Source organism: Aquarana catesbeiana, linkage group LG02 (assembly GCF_042186555.1).
Source record: "Aquarana catesbeiana isolate 2022-GZ linkage group LG02, ASM4218655v1, whole genome shotgun sequence".
Taxonomy (NCBI): Eukaryota; Metazoa; Chordata; class Amphibia; order Anura; family Ranidae; genus Aquarana; species Aquarana catesbeiana.
In genome coordinates, this window is record NC_133325.1 from 346,038,777 (window position 1) to 346,056,378 (window position 17,602).

A 17,602-nucleotide genomic window follows, 5' to 3' on the forward strand; every position below is an offset into this window, starting at 1 on the left:
GTGATGGCGCATGCCCACGCGCACGCGCCCGCACACCAGCACCCGCGGCCCAACCCACACCGACGCACACCAGCACACCGTCTGCTCTGAGGGACTTTCTGACAGTGCCCCCCTCAAGGGCAGCCTCCGGATGTCCAACTGAGCCAATCTGGTGGTGTGGGTACTCCTGAAGGCCCTCAGAAGCTCTTCGGCATGTAAATTGCTTTATGGCTCCCAGGAATCATCTTCCGGGTCCATACCCCCTTCACTTGATTAGATATTGCATCTGATTGTGTCTTTTCCTGCAGTCCAGAATAGCCTCTACTTCGAACTCTTCTTCGTTATTAATAATTATGGGCTCCGGTGGATCAGTATTCCAGCCAGTAAAGGTGTTAGGTATAACAGGTTTCAACAACGATATATGGAAGACCTGGTGGATCTTCAGGGTACCAGGTAAGTTGAGTTCATAGGTTACGTTGTTAATTTTCTTTTTAACTGAGAACGGACCCATAAATTTAGGGCCCAGCTTCCTTGAAGGGCAGGCCATTCTTTTTTTTTTTTTCTCTTAAATAATCTTTATTAACATTTCTTAACTTTACATACACCATGTTAAAAACATCCGCAAGTTCAGGTATACATACTCTGTTAAAAGAGAGGCCATATGCCCCTCAGCCATTCCACTCCACACTCCATTACTTCTACATATCTTATCCAACAGCTAGCCTCATATGGTATATTAGGACGACAGGTAGTTATTTTCCCCCATACCCTCCCATCTTCCCCTTGCTCTCGTCCCTCCCTAAGCCAGGACCTCCCTTTTATTCCTGACACCCTACGCTTACTAACCAGGGGTTCCACATCTTTTTAAATTTTTTAAGGCTCCCTCTTCTGATATATAGGGCTCTCTCCTTCCATATTACGTCGTTTATTGTTTTAACCACTCATCAACTGCCGGGGGGAGGGCTGATTGCCATCTCTGCATAATAAGCTTCCGAGCTTGGTATAAGCATCTCAAAACCGCTATCTTAACCGCTGTCTCCTCCAGACTCCATACCCTATATCCAAGAATGCAGAGTCTGACATCTGCCTCTAAAGAAATCCCCCACTTGTCTCCAATAGAGCCCACAACCCCCAACCAGTACCGTACCAGTTTAGGGCACCTCCATACCATATGAATCAGGTCACCCTCCTCCCCACACCTGGGGCATTTGGCATCGGGACTTACACCAAAGCGGAATAGTTTTTTTGGGGTGTAGTATGCTCTGTATAACAACATTAGGTGAGAGAGTCTCTGTGCAGGTGAAACTGAAACCTCCTGCCCCACCTCCAATATTTCCCTCCATTGTGTATCAGTTAACTTTCCCACATCCTTCTCCCACCCCTCCCTGCAGCCGAGGTGCTCTGATCTAATGATGGCTTCCTTGCATAATTGCGTGTATATTCTGGAAATAAAACCCTTCATCTGCCCGGGTCTAATCACTCTGTAGCAGTAGCAGTACAGCATCTGTCCAAACTAGGGGACCTACCCTAAATTGTACCTCCAGAGCCGCTCTCATTTGTAGATACCTAAAAAATGTTTGTTTTGGGATACTATATTCTTTTTGAAGATCCTCAAAGGTTTTCAATACGTTCCCTCGGTACAGTTGGGCTAGTCTATTTATACCCCACCTCACCCATTCCTTAAATTCCCCCATAGCCACAATCTTCTGTAGGTTTCTGTTGTGCCAGAGGGGAGCAAATTCTGTAAACCCGGCATATCCCATTAATGTCTTAGTTGCTTTCCAAACTTTTGTTATTAACTTGGTTGTGGGACCGCTACCAGTCAATGAGTCTGCCTCCAGTGCCTCCACTACGGTTTTATGGGGTGCCTCCAGAGTTAACAAACCTCTATCAGCACATCCACCCCCTACATGCTGTAGCTGTGCCGCCAAAAAGTAGCACCTCGGATGCGGGAGAGCTATTCCTCCTTCTTTAACTGGCAGCTGTAGGTTCTGAAGGCTGATCCTGGCCTTCCCTCTCCTCCATAACAGTTGCCTAAAGAGTGAATCTATCTTTTTAAACCACTTTTTATTCACCCACACTGGTGAATTGTGTAACAAGTACAACAATTGAGGCAACCAGACCATCTTAATTAAGTTGCCCCTTCCTGCTATGGACAGGGGCAGCCGACTCCAGATATCAATTTTACGCTCGAATTTGCCCAGCAATGGAACTAGGTTATCTACAATGTACTGATTGGGATCTTTTGACATATTTATACCCAAATAACGAATCATTGAAACTACTTTTAGGCATGGAATTCCCAATAAGTCCTGACCCTTGGGTGTATCTAGTGGCAATAGTGCAGACTTTCTCCAGTTCACCACCAGTCCCGACACATTGCCAAACTTCTCCATTATATCCATTACCTGCCTAAAAGAGCCTTCCGTATCCCCTAAAAACAACAAAACATCGTCGGCATACAGGGCAATCCTCTCCTCTCCTATTCTTCTTACGAACCCCTCGATCTTTGAGCTGGACCTTATATGAATTGCTAGTGGCTCCATGGCAAGGGCAAAAAGCAGGGGGGACAGGGGGCACCCCTGTCTTGTTCCCCTCTCTAAGCATATTTTCCCTGAAAGGTCTTTATTAACCCTAACCCTTGCGCTTGGGCCCCTATACAATATTTTTATCCACCTTCTAAAGACAGGACCCAGGCCGAACTCCTCCAACACCCGCCAGAGATAGGGCCACTCCAAACTATCAAAGGCCTTGGTTATGTCCAACGATAATACTGCTCTTGATCCCATATTCTCTGTCGGGGTCTGAAGGTTCATATAAGCCCTCCTGATGTTCATGCTCGTGGTTCTATGAGAAATGAATCCCGTTTGGTCCACGTGGATAAGTTTATGCATAACTTTATTAAGCCTGGCAGCCAGCACCCTTGCCAGGATCTTGGCGTCTGTACACAACAGGGATATAGGCCGGGCAGGCCATTCTTAGATTGGTTGTGGACAACCAAACCTGGTTGCCAGGTTCCAGGATAAGCTCTCCCCGCTTCTTCTTGTCAAACATCTTCCTATTATACTCTTGGGTCTTAGCCATGGTTTCCTGCAAGAGTTTGTTGTTGTTAAAGAAGAAGTCCATGGTTTCAGAGACCGCAGGGATAGCACATTCGGGTAAAGACCTGGACAAGAAGGACGGGTGGAAGCCATATATGGCAAAGAATGGCATTTGCTTAATGGCAGAATGTATAGAGTTATTGTAAGAAAACTCAGCAATAGGCAGAAGAGAGACCCAGTCATCCTGTGAAAATGAAGAAAAACAGCGGAGATACTGCTCCAAAGTCTGATTCGTTCTCTCCGTCTGCCCATTAGTCTGGGGATGGTAAGCAGAGGAGAGTGCCAACTCAATTTCCAGAGAACCACAGAGAGCCTTCCAAAACCTGGAGGTGAACTGAACACCACGGTCAGATATAATATTTGATGGGACTCCGTACAGCCTAACAATTTCCTTGATAAAGACCCTTGCTGTCTCCATAGCCGAGGGCGTGCCTTTCATAGGCAGAAAATGAGCCATTTTGGATAGCCTGTTTACGACGACGAAGATGGTAGAAAAGCCCTCTGCCTGGAGAAGCTCCACAATGAAATCCATCAAAATCATTTTCCAAGGTCTTTCTGGGACGGGTAACGGTCTTAGCAGACCCCAGGCTCTTGTCCAGGTATTCTTGCTCCGTGCACAGGTAGTACAGGATTCTACATAACTTTTACAGTCATTTGCCAACTGAGGCCACCAGAATGTGCGCTGTATCAACTCTGCCGTCTTTAGCACACCGAAATGTCCAGCCATCTTATGATCATGGCAGAGCTCTAACACTGCCACCCTCAGATCCTCAGGGACCACAATTTTGCCCTTGTGCCAGAATAAGCCATCTTGGGCCCTCACCTCATCTCCAGAAAGCGGGGTCCAATTCAAGGAGGCTTGTTTTATTCGAGATAGAAGATCCCCTTGGAGTAGAAGAAAATTTCCGGACGGAAGAATAGTGTCCGGATGCACAGGTTTGCCGGAAACAAGGAACATACGGGATAGTGCATCCGGCTTGATATTTTTGGAACCTGGTCTGTACGTGATATGGAACTGAAATCTTGATAAAAATAGAGCCCACCTTGCTTGCCGTGGTTTCAATCTCTTGGCCGTTCGAAGGTACTCCAGGTTCTTGTGGTCCGTGTAGACCAGAATGGGATGTGCTGCACCCTCCAGTAAGTAACGCCACTCCTCAGAAGCGGCCTTGATGGCCAGAAGCTCCCGATCTCCAACATCATAATTTCTCTCCACTGAAGAGAGCTTGCGAGAGAAAAAAGCCACTGGGTAGAGAAGGGCCTTAGCGCCTTGCCGTTGGGACAGTACAGCTCCGACTGCAATCTCTGAGGCATCCACTTCAAGGACGAATGGTAAAGCAGGATCCGGGTGTTTTAATATAGAAGCAGAGGTGAATAGCTCTTTGAGTTTTTTGAAGGTGGCTTGTGCCTTAGGAGACCAATGGAAATGGTTCCCTTGCTTAGTTAATTCGGTGATGGGGGCAATTATTGCAGAGAACCCCCTAATGAACTTTCTATAAAAGTTGGAGAAGCCAATGTATCTTTGAACTCCTTTCTTATCGGAGGGAGCGGGCCACTCCAGAATGGCAGATACCTTTTGGGGGTCCATTTTAATACCTTCGACAGAGATGATTAAGCCTAGAAACTGGATGCATTGGAGTTCTAATTGACATTTTTCCGGTTTAGCGTAAAGTCCATGCTGCCTGAGTCAAGCTAAGACATTTCGGACGTGCCTGCGATGATTGGAAACTGAGGAGGAGAAGATCAGAATATCGTCTAGATAAACAATAACATATAAGTCCAGGAAGTCAAGGAAAATGTCATTAACAAAATGTTGAAATGTTGCTGGTGCGTTGCACAGGCTGAAGGGTATAACAAGGTATTCGAAATGCCTGAATCTGGTACGGAAATGTCAGGAGCCAGGGAGCGTCTCCGCTCGCCGGGCTCTGGGGCGCATGCGCGGTGGCCTGGCGCTTCGCCGCACACCCGTTCGCGGCCTGATGGTGCGGCGCGCGCGGGTGCACGGCGGTCCCCATGTGCGCGCCGTAGCCCGTGCGGGTGCCCGGTAGCGCGTCACACTGACGCGCTCGCCGGGCAGGGAGACTATTTCTGACGGCTCCAGTGCCCAGTCGGGTTGCTGGTTCGTCGTCAGCTCTCCCTGTCTCCCTGTGCCTGTGATATCCTGATACCTGCCTGTCTCTGTGTACCAAACCCTGGCTTGTTAAATAACCACTCTACCGGATTAACCCACTACCTGCCTGTCTCTGTGTGCCAAACCCTGGCTTGTTAACTAACTACTCTACCGGATTAACCCACTACCTGCCTGTCTCTGTGTACCAAACCCTGGCTTGTTAACTAACTACTCTACCGGATTAACCCACTACCTGCCTGTCTCTGTGTATCAAACCTTGGCTTGTTAACCACTACTCTGCTGGATTGCCTGATACCCTGACCTCTGCCTGTATTACGGACTTGTCTCTATCTGATTGCCTGATACCCCTGATCTTGGCCTGCATTAACGGACTTCCTACTGTTAGATCTGCCTGCTTCACATTAACCTCTGTTTGTAATTACAGTTTGCCTCTGCCTAGGCTCAGTCCTCATTCCTGGTCCCGCCTACAGATTCCAGAGCACCCGCTTTCTATCCCCGGACCTCCTACCTCCCGGAAGCCCGTGCCTCCGCGTGCCCCCAGCTCTCTGTACCCATTTCAGGGGTCTGGGTGCGCGTGGTCGTAAGGGCGAGCCGCTCTCGGCATCTCGGCCTCGGTGAGTATTAGTCTCGTGACAGTACGAACCAGTCAGATGTCCGAGGCCGACAGAGCGCGCTCTCCTCTGGAGATCCTGTGCCAACAGGTATCTACTCTTGCGGACTCGGTACAGAAATTGCAGGAAGGTTATACCCAAATTGATAACCGTCTTCAGCAGATCACAGGGTCACTACCCTCCGCAGCCGCAGCTCCCGCACTCAGCAGTGGAGGTCCGCTTCCGCAGGCCTCCGCTAACCCCACTGTCGTCATGGCACTTCCGGAACCCAGGGTCCCTACACCCGAACGGTTCTCGGGGGACCGTAAGAAGTTTAGGGCCTTCAAGAATGCCTGCTCCCTTTACTTCGCTCTCCAACCGAGAACCTTCTCTTCAGAAATCGTTAAGGTGGGATTTGCGATCTCCCTACTTTCCGAAGAACCCCAAGCGTGGGCCCACAGCTTGATGGAACAGAGCAGTCCTGTTTTGAACACCATCGAGGCCTTCTTTGAGAGTATGTCCCAGCTCTATGATGATCCGCAGCGTATGGCTACAGCTGAGGCCATCCTGCACCATCTCTCCCAAGGAAGACGACCTATTGAGGACTATACCGTGGAGTTCCGCAAATGGGCGGCCGATACAAATTGGAACGAGCCGGCCCTACGCTATCAATACCGCCAAGGCCTGGCCGAGTCACTTAAGGATGAATTAGCTAGGATGGAAACCCCTGCTTCCCTGGAAGAACTCATTCAGGCAGCCACGAAACTTGATAGGCGACTACGGGAGCGACGCTCAGAGCGTTTCCAAGGTCCACGACCCACCTGGGCATTACCAAGACCCCACTCCGCACAGACCCCAACCTCAACTACGGTTGCTGTTACACCAGGCCCCGAGGTCGAACCAATGCAGCTCGGCTTGGTTCGGGGTCCACTAACCTCCGAAGAGAAGCAACGCAGGCGACAGTCCAACCTATGTCTCTACTGCGGAGGAACCGGCCATTTCCTGCGCAGCTGTCCGATCAGGCCCAGTAAGTCTCCTCAGCCAGTTGTGTTGAACTATCCAAACAATGATATTCCCAAGACTTATGTGATGTTGTTTATCTCCCTACAGCTTCCGGAAGGGGAGACCCGACTGCAGGCCATCATTGATTCGGGAGCATGCAGTTGCTTCATAGACTCTGCCTTGGCGCACAGTTTGAACATTCCCATACAAACCAAAGACCAAGACTTACGGGTGCACCTAGCAGACGGATCCCTTCCTAGCTCAGGTCCCATCACCCAGGAAACTCAACCCATTCCAGTAACTACTGATTCCGGCCACCAGGAATTCTTACGGCTCGACCTGATCCATTCACCTATCTTTCCTGTCATACTAGGCTTGCCCTGGTTACAGGCTCACGATCCGCAGATCAAATGGAGCACTAAGGCAGTATCCTTCTCTTCTCAATATTGCTCTCAGCATTGTTTGCCTCCGGCTCCCAAAGTTTGTGCTACAATGGCCGTTCCAACAGGCAACCTTCAACACGTACCCTCCGAGTATCTCGAATTCCAAGAGGTCTTCAGTAAACAGATGGCTGACCGCCTACCACCTCATCGGTCCTACGACTGTCCGATCGACCTTCTTCCCGGGTCCGAGATTCCCTTCGGTCGGATATTCCCTCTCTCAGAAACCGAGCTAGAAGCTCTTAAGCAATATATCGACGAAAATCTCAAGAAGGGCTTCATCCGTCCTTCATCGTCACCCGCCGGAGCGGGTATCTTTTTCGTTGGGAAAAAAGACGGTACCCTAAGACCTTGTGTGGACTATCGACAACTCAATAACATCACAATTAAGAACCGGTACCCGCTACCACTCATTCCTGAGCTATTTCAAAGGTTCCGATCAGCTAAGGTGTTCTCTAAACTTGACCTCTGGGGGGCCTACAATCTTGTCAGAATCAGGGCTGGGGACGAATGGAAGATGGCTTTTAGGTCCAGATTCGGGCATTTTGAGTATCTAGTGATGCCATTCGGTCTCTGTAACGCCCCGGCCACCTTTCAACACCTGGTGAATGACATATTCCGAGAATACCTGGATGACTTCCTTGTGGTATACCTGGACGACATTCTTATCTTCTCCCCCACGCTAGAGATACACAAGAGACACGTCAAGAAGGTTCTTACCATACTTCAACAGCACAAGCTATACGTGAAAGCTGAAAAGTGCGAATTTGAAAAATCAACCATTCAGTTTCTGGGATTCATCCTTTCAACCAATGGGGTCGCAATGGATCCGCAGAAGATTCAGGCAATCCAGGAGTGGCCAGCTCCATCTAACAAGAAAGGGGTACAGAGGTTTATTGGGTTCGCCAACTTCTACCGAAAATTTATTGTTGGATTCTCGGCCATCGTGGCACCTATTACTCAATTAACCCGTCAGCACAGTTCTTTTCAGTGGTCTTCAGCCGCTCAAGAGGCTTTCCTAACATTGAAGAGATTGTTCAGTTCCGCCCCAATCCTTTGTCATCCTGACCCGACTCAACCCTTCGTATTAGAAGTAGACGCATCGGAGATCGCAACTGGAGCAATTCTTTCCCAGAGACAGGGACCTAAGGCCATCCTGCATCCGGTAGCCTTCGCCTCTAGGAAACTCAGTCCACCGGAACTCAACTACGACGTGGGTGATAGGGAGCTGCTGGCTATAAAGTTCGCTTTAGAGGAGTGGAGGTATTTGCTGGAGGGTGCTATACACCCGGTCATGATCTTTACGGATCACAAGAATCTAGAGTACCTCCGAACAGCAAGACGACTAAAACCCCGCCAAGCCCGTTGGGCCCTCTTCTTCTCCCGTTTCAACTTCCATATAGCCTACAGACCTGGAGCAAAGAACGGGAAAGCCGATGCTCTCTCTCGGATGTTCTCCGCAGACTCTCAAACTTCAATGCCAAGCACGATCCTCTCTCCACAAAACTTTCTGGGACTAACTCAAGCAGATTTAATGTCATCCATTAGATCCTCATCCAGCTCGTGCACAGAACCAGTAGTGCACTCTTTGAGGAAATACGAGGATCTTTTCTGGATCAAGGGAAAAATATTCGTCCCACAAGGGACTCGGCCCTTAGCTCTCAAGATGTGTCATGACCATAAGATGGCAGGACACTTCGGAAGTAAGAAGACATCTGAACTACTTTCTCGGTCTTTTTGGTGGCCAGGATGGAGACGGGATTGTAAAGAGTACGTGGCGTCCTGTTCCCTGTGCCAGCGGAACAAGGGCCAAAACACTAGGTCCTGGGGCCTGCTCAAACCTTTGCCCATCCCAGAACGGCCATGGGCTGATGTGTCCATGGATTTTATTGTCGACCTACCTACCTCGGAAAATTTTTCTACCATCCTTGTCATTGTCGATCGCTTCTCCAAGATGGCCCATTTCTTGCCCATGAGGGGCACTCCATCTGCCGTAGACACAGCCGATGTCTTCCTAAAAGAGGTCGTGAGGCTCCATGGGTTACCAAGAAGCATTGTGTCAGACAGAGGCGTACAATTTACGTCCAAATTTTGGAGAGAACTCTGCAAGTCCCTGGGCATCAATGTTTGTCTTTCCTCAGCTTATCACCCCCAAAGCAATGGCCAAACGGAGAGGACAAACCAAACGTTAGAGCAATACCTCCGTTGCTTTTGTTCAGGTTCTCAGGATGATTGGGCGAGTCTTCTTCCTTACGCTGAATTCGCATACAATATTTCAATTCATGCCTCTACCAACCAGACACCCTTCTGGGCAAATTGTGGGTTCCATCCCACGTCCTTTGCTAATGACATTCCTGAAATGACCGTCCCCGCCGTTCAGGACCGGATAACCTCGTTGCAATCCAATTTCCAGAAGATTCAAGATATGTTACACAAGGCGCAGGAAGATTACAAAAGACAGTACGATCGGGGCAGGAAGGCGAATCCAAAGTTCGACTTAGGAGAGGAGGTCTGGTTGTCCACCATTAACCTTAGACTACCATGGCCATCTCGGAAACTTGGACCCAAGTTCATCGGTCCGTTCCAAGTCAAGAGGATCATTAACCCTGTGGCTGTTGAGCTAGCACTCCCCAAGACATATCGGATCCATCCTGTGTTCCACGTGTCACTGTTGAAACCTGTGGTGCCTAGCCCTTTTCCGGGAAGAAGAGAGCCTCCGCCTCCTCCAGTCAGAATAGATGGCAAAAATGAGTTTGAAGTGGAGTCCATTCTAGGCTGTAGGAAGAAGGGCAGGCAGCTACAGTATCTGATTCAGTGGAAGGGTTACCCACCTGAGGATAATTCTTGGGAACCCGCTAGGAACCTGCATGCCCCACGGTTAATCCAAACTTTCCACCAAGATCATCCAGAATTGATGGCTAGCCTAGGTGTTCAGTGTCCGCCCTTAGGAGGGGGGCACTGTCAGGAGCCAGGGAGCGTCTCCGCTCGCCGGGCTCCGGGGCGCATGCGCGGTGGCCTGGCGCTTCGCCGCACACCCGTTCGCGGCCTGATGGTGCGGCGCGCGCGGGTGCACGGCGGTCCCCGTGTGCGCGCCGTAGCCCGTGCGGGTGCCCGGTAGCGCGTCACACTGACGCGCTCCCCGGGCAGGGAGACTATTTCTGACGGCTCCAGTGCCCAGTCGGGTTGCTGGTTCGTCGTCAGCTCTCCCTGTCTCCCTGTGCCTGTGATATCCTGATACCTGCCTGTCTCTGTGTACCAAACCCTGGCTTGTTAAATAACCACTCTACCGGATTAACCCACTACCTGCCTGTCTCTGTGTGCCAAACCCTGGCTTGTTAACTAACTACTCTACCGGATTAACCCACTACCTGCCTGTCTCTGTGTACCAAACCCTGGCTTGTTAACTAACTACTCTACCGGATTAACCCACTACCTGCCTGTCTCTGTGTATCAAACCTTGGCTTGTAAACCACTACTCTGCTGGATTGCCTGATACCCTGACCTCTGCCTGTATTACGGACTTGTCTCTATCTGATTGCCTGATACCCCTGATCTTGGCCTGCATTAACGGACTTCCTACTGTTAGATCTGCCTGCTTCACATTAACCTCTGTTTGTAATTACAGTTTGCCTCTGCCTAGGCTCAGTCCTCATTCCTGGTCCCGCCTACAGATTCCAGAGCACCCGCTTCCTATCCCCGGACCTCCTACCTCCCGGAAGCCCGTGCCTCCGCGTGCCCCCAGCTCTCTGTACCCATTTCAGGGGTCTGGGTGCGCGTGGTCGTAAGGGCGAGCCGCTCTCGGCATCTCGGCCTCGGTGAGTATTAGTCCCGTGACAGGAAAGCTGTTTTCCACTCATCTCCTTCCCGAATACGAATTAAATTGTATGCACCACGGAGATCTAATTTGGTGAAAATTACTGCGGATCCCAGTCTTTGGAAGAGTTCGGGCACTAAGGGTAGAGGATAACGGTTTTTGATAGTTATCTTGTTTAGTTCCCGGTAATCAATACAAGGACGTAAGGAATGATCCTTCTTCTCCACGAAAAATATACCAGCACCAGCCGGAGAGGTGGATGAGTGGATAAAACCTTTCTTCAGGTTCTCAGCGATGTATATTTTCAAAGTATCCAACTCCTGCTCTGTTAATGGGAAAATCCTCCCAAAGGGAACTTCCCTTCCGGGTAACAGCTCTATTGGGCAATCGTAAGGCCTATGAGGAGGAAGAGTCTCTGCTCCCTTCTTACTAACTACGTCAAGAAAGTCCTGATAGGGCGCAGGGATCCCCTGCTGTAATTTGGAGTCAGTGTCCAGGCAGAGTAGTGTGTGGACAGTGCTGCTGGCAATATTTGGAGGGGAATTTGACTTCCCCACTGGTCCAGTCAATGCTGGGGTTGTGGGCCTGCAACCACGGCATCCCCAGGATGATGGGAAAGAGAGGAGAAGAGATGGCATCCAAACGCAGGAATTCTTGGTGGTTGGAGCCCATGTTGGCCAGCAAAGGGACAGTCTCCTGCGTGACAGGACCAGAACGAAGGGAGGAGCCATCAGCGAGATGTACAGCAAGTCCCCGATTTTTAGACTGAAGAGGAATGTGATGGTTGGCAGCAAAAGTCAGGTCAATAAAACAGCTGCAAGCTCCTGAGTCAATTATGACCGTGACTGGAATATTCCTTCCTGGAAGCTGTAAGATGATAGAGAGAGCAAGGTGAGTAGCAGGATTAGGCAAGGCAGATGCACATATTGATGAAACTGGAAGAGACTTACGTGTCTTGTTATGGCAAGACCTCATGTAGTGTCCGGACTCCCCGCAATACATGCAGAGATTGTTGACTCTTCGACGCTGGCGTTCTTCTGGGTTGAGAGAAGGATGGAGCAGACCGAGCTGCATTGGTTCGGAGGTATCAAGAACCGGTGTGGTTGGTACAGGGAAAGACTGTCCGAGAGAGCTGGGAGAACTCGGAAACTTGGGGAGCATCCAGGTAGGGCGAAACTGACTGGTGGATCTCTCGGAGCAACGCTCCCTGAGACGTCGATCGATCTGGACAGACAGATTGATGAGCTCATCCAAGGTTTGGGGTACTCCGACCCATGCCAGCTCATCCTTCAATCGATCAGACAACACCAAGCGGAATTGATAACGCAAGGCCGCATCATTCCAACCAGTGTCGGAGCTCCACCGCCTAAATTCCACCACATAGTCCTCTGCGGCTCTACGCCCCTGTTGAAGAGCGTGCAAAGAGGCTTCGTCAGTTGCTGTAACTTGGGGGTCCTCATACAACTGGGACATAGTGACAAAAAAAGCATCGAGGTTATCCAGGACTCCAGACTTTTGACCAGGAGGCGGTGTGCCCAGGTCTGTGGTTCACCAGATAAAAGGGAAATTATGAAGCCCACCTTGGTTGCCTCCAAAGAAAAAGTGCGTGGCTGCAGGTCGAAGTATAGTCCTCAGGCATTGCGAAAAGCCCAGTATTTACTACGGTCCCCAGAAAAGGAGGTAGCATTACTACTGAGGGTGCAGATGACACTCCGGCAGATGAAGCAGCTTGAGGATGGGTTGGAGCAGACAGGACTTGGACTCGTTCTTCCAACCTTGTATAGCCTTCCTGGAGGCTCTTCACGGCTTGTGTGAAACCCGCCAGGTGTCTACACAGTTCCTCCATGGGGGAGGTTCCCTGCTCAAGCTCGGACATGGCTGTCCGATACTGTCATACTTCCACGTACCTGACCGATTAGCCCGATGTAGCAGGGGAAGGCCTCTCTTACGTATCTGGTTCCTGGCCCCTGGTAGTATGGACAGGAGGCACGAGAGCACAGAATGGTATGAGAGCCTGGCGGGTCAGCAGCAGGAGGATCCCGGTGAAGGTGGTTTTGGAGATCACCCAACAACTGAAGCACAGGCAGCAGGTGCAGAGCAGGAGTGGAACAGGCAGGTCGGGTCACAGGCAGGGTTGGCAACGGGCGGGCAGCGTGGTACAGAGGAGCAGGTAGATTCGTAGTCAGGACAGTCCGGGGTTAGTTGCAGGCAGAAGACAAGGATAATCAAAGGGCAAGCCGGTAGTCAGGAGATCAAGTTCAAACAGGAAGCAGGTGCAAGGATACAGGGAGCTGCAGATCGGACAGCACCAAGCCACATGTGCTGGCAGCCTAAATAGGCAGATTGGCGCCAAACGCCAAGCGCGCGTGCATGCCGACGTGCGCCGGCGCGCACCCACACACACACGCTCGCACGCCAGCACCCGCGGTGGCGCGCACGGGAACGCGCGCGCCCCAAAGCACACCGACGCACACCAGCACCGCGTCTGCTCTGAGGGACTCTCTGACAGTTTTTCTTAACTGTTGTACAGTTTAAAATGGCAACTTTCATGTTCATGGCACATTATTAGTTCATAGGAAACATTGTTCGTTCAGCATAGAAAACATAATGTTTTGGATATATGCATTTGAATACATTTTTGCTAGCCTACTTCTCGTCAAATAATTTTGGTGTCTAGATGGGTTGGTAACTAGAATGAAATGCAAACTAGATTCTGTGTAAGGAGAGGACATTCAGCAGCTGTTTACACATCTAGACGCTGGAGCACTAGTGTGGGACACCAGACCACCCTTTTTATTAGGGGGCCCACACAGGTGCTCCAGTGTATACTATAGGGACTCCATCTGTGAAGCTTGCACAAAACAGGTAAGTATTCAAGCTTGACAAAGGAAAAAAATATTTCTTCATCTTGCAACTCTGCCAAAAGAGACAATTGTACCCCACTTCCAAGCAATGTCTCATATTAATATTTCTGCCATCAAATATCTGTGTGCTAAGTATACCTATTTTTTTTTACATAGGGAAGAAAAGACTCGGAGGACACAACTCATCCAAGGAGACCACAGACCCCCCACCTCATGAGGAAGTGGAAATCCCGCAAAGTCAACAGGAGGAGGAAGAGGGAGACGTGGTGGAAATTGTCACCACAACAGGTGAGTGTTTGCAACCACAGGCTCAGGTAAGAGATGGATGCCGGTATATTTATAATACATGGTGTGTTTTTGTTTCTATATTTTTAGGTGATTGTGATGTTGTTGATGAAGGACATTTCACCAGAGAGTGCCCAGATCCTGATCGGGGAGATCATGGGGTGTAATAGGGACTTGGAAAACATCCAGAAAAACATCAATGATGTTAAAAACAAAATGAAGAACATCGTTGATGTTTTAGGGAGAGTTTAAAACCCCTCGAAATCCCTAATGTAGTTTGCATTTTTCCCCAAAATATTGTTGCACCTTTTTTTACATAGTGTCGAAAAGCCAAATTTTGAAGATGCACACAGTGTGTCAACATGTGCTATCTGCCATCATGGGAGATCAATATATGCGTCTTGTGGGTGCAACCCCTTCCTCAATAATAAAGTAGCTAAGAGGAAGGGGTTGCACTCACAAAACACGTCCACTGATCCTCCATGATGACAGCTAGCACATGTTGACATTCAGCAATTTGTGTGCATCTTCAAAATTTGGCTTTTCCAGGGGTGACTTCACCCCATCTGAACGCAATATCAAACACAGTTTAAAAATACTCATGTCTGATATTGCCTTCAATTTATAACAAAGTTGAACTTTGTAAGTTCCAGATTTGTGTTTTTCTTGTTGGTTTTAAACTTGCCTGTTTTACCTTAAATGGACATTTCTACTTTTATTAATGTGACCCAAAAGATTGTTATACAACAAACATGTTGGTTTGTTTTAAAAACCTTTGATAAATGCACATGTGAGTGTGCTTGTATTAAAAAGATTGATAATCAAGAATGTGTGGATTCTTCTTTCAATGCTCCAAAAAATTTTTGGTGGTAAAATTGTTGGTTTCTGTAACAATGGGGATTATTTCCTAAGGGAAAATCCACTTTGCACAACAAGTGCAGTTTTAGTGCAGTCTCAAGTGCACTTGTAGGGCAAAGTGTCTTTGCCTTTAGTAAATAACACCCAACAATGCTTTCTAATGTTACACAATCACGCCATTTTCAGGACTCCCCAAATTTATGTCAGGGTCAGCTAAAAGAAAGACATGTGAGTGTGCTTGTATTAAAAAGATTGATAATCAAGAATGTGTGGATTCTTCTTTCAATGCTCCAAAAAATTTTTGGTGGTAAAATTGTTGGTTTCTGTAACAATGGGGATTATTTCCTAAGGGCAAATCCACTTTGCACAACAAGTGCAGTTTTAGTGCAGTCTCAAGTGCACTTGTAGGGCAAAGTGTCTTTGCCTTTAGTAAATAACACCCAACAATGCTTTCTAATGTTACACAATCACGCCATTTTCAGGACTCCCCAAATTTATGTCAGGGTCAGCTAAAAGAAAGACAAGCAGTAAATGTCAGCAAATATTTTAGTAGTTAAAATTTGTTTTTTATTTTAAAAATGTCTCAGACATTGTCTGGCATATTGATGGCCCCCCTACCCGGAAGGTATTCCATGGATCTTATACGGACCTCGCGGGCACTCAGGGGGGGCAAGCCAGGACGGCCAGCTTCAAGCGCCATCAGAGTTGGTTCATGTACTTGAATTCCGGATTCAGGCCCAACTGAGCCAGCATAGTTCACAGAATGTCTCCGTAAAAAGTTGTGGAGAACACAGCACACCAGGATGATAGGATTGAGTTTATACTCCGCCATATGTATGGGTGTAAGAAATAGGCGGAACCGGCTGGCCATGTTTCCAAACGTGTTCTCCACCACTCTTCTGGCTCTGGCCACTAATTAAAAACCCTCTGGTCCGGGGTGAGGGTCCTCATAGGGAATGGCCGCATAAGATGGTCCCCCCAGTGCAAACACTTCATCTGCAACGAAGACGAATGGTAGTCCTTCCACATTGTCTTCTGGAGGTGGCAAGTCCAAGCTGCCATTCTGGAGACGCCTGTAGAACTCTGTCTGGGCGATGACTCCACCATCCGACATCCGGCCATTTTTCCCCACGTCCACATACAGGAACTCGTAAGTAGCCGACACCACCGCCAACATCACAATACTATTGAACCCCTTGTAGTTGTAATAGTATGACCCTGAGTTGGGTGGTGGGATGATGTGGACGTGTTTCCCATCAATTGTCCCTCCGCAGTTAGGAAAGTCCCACCGCTGGGCAAAGTGGGAGGCCACAGCCTGCCATTCCTGTGGGTTGGAAGGAAACTGTGGAGTCAAACAAGAAAATAAAATTAATCATTTTGCACATAAACATGGAAAGCAGATTAGACACAAACATTCTTGGCCAACATCAGTATAACATTTATTTTAAGGAGTATTTAAAGACAAAGGTATAAGGTCCACTTATCAGATTCCCCCCCCCCTTCTCATGGGCTCATGGGGGGAGAGATGTTTTGGACAGGTAACTCTCTACACTTCATTGATATATGAATGCCTAAATAATGTGGATTACTTTGGCCAGCCCCTCCTTACTTACACTATTAGCAGCCCACTGGACAGGTAAGTGTCATAATACAAAGAGATATAAATACACACTGTACACATTTTAGCAAATTTTTACATTCTGCTATTACCTATCAAGATAATAATAGGATACAAAAACAAACAGTACCATTTGAAAGTATTCAGGCAGGCCTTTGCACTACATGCTTTGGGGAATTCATCCATAAATCTGACCACAAAAGAGGTGGGTATAGAGTGTATGGGTTTGGCAAAGTCAGCAGATAGAGGATTGGTATCAGCTGAGTTAGCAGTTGGGGGGAGGGAGGGTTCCAAATGATTTGGGGACCCCAAAAAAAAAACTTCTGGCACTCTGCCAGAATTTAAAGCACACATCACAATTTTTAACAATTTAGGGGGTTTTTAGGGTAAAGCACTACTATGGAGCTGACAAAATACATTGTTAAGTGACTACACTAGGTAAATATAGGGCCAGGAGAGCATGCTGGGGAGGTAAGTGAAGGCAGATATGTATGAAGGACAAAAATAAAAAATCCAGCATGCATGAGGACAAAGGGGACATTCACAGCATATTACAATCATGGTAATTAGGGAATGAGGAAAGAAATACATTACATTAGTAAACATTAAATACAATAAAATGTTATGTTAAAGGATAAAAATCTTACCTTAATATAGTCCTTCTGCAGGATCTGGATGATGGCAGAACAAGTCTCCGGGATTATGATCCCCAGAGCCTGGGGGGAGATGCCTGTCGAGAACTTAAGGTCCTGCAGGCTTCTCCCCGTCGCCAAGTACCGCAGGGTGGTGACTAGCCTCTGCTCCAGAGTGATGGCTTGCCTCATGAAGGTATCCTGCCTGCTGATATAGGGGGTCAGTAAGCCAACAAACGGTGAAATACGGGGTCCGTCATCCGGAGAAAGTTCCAGAAATCATCAGGATTA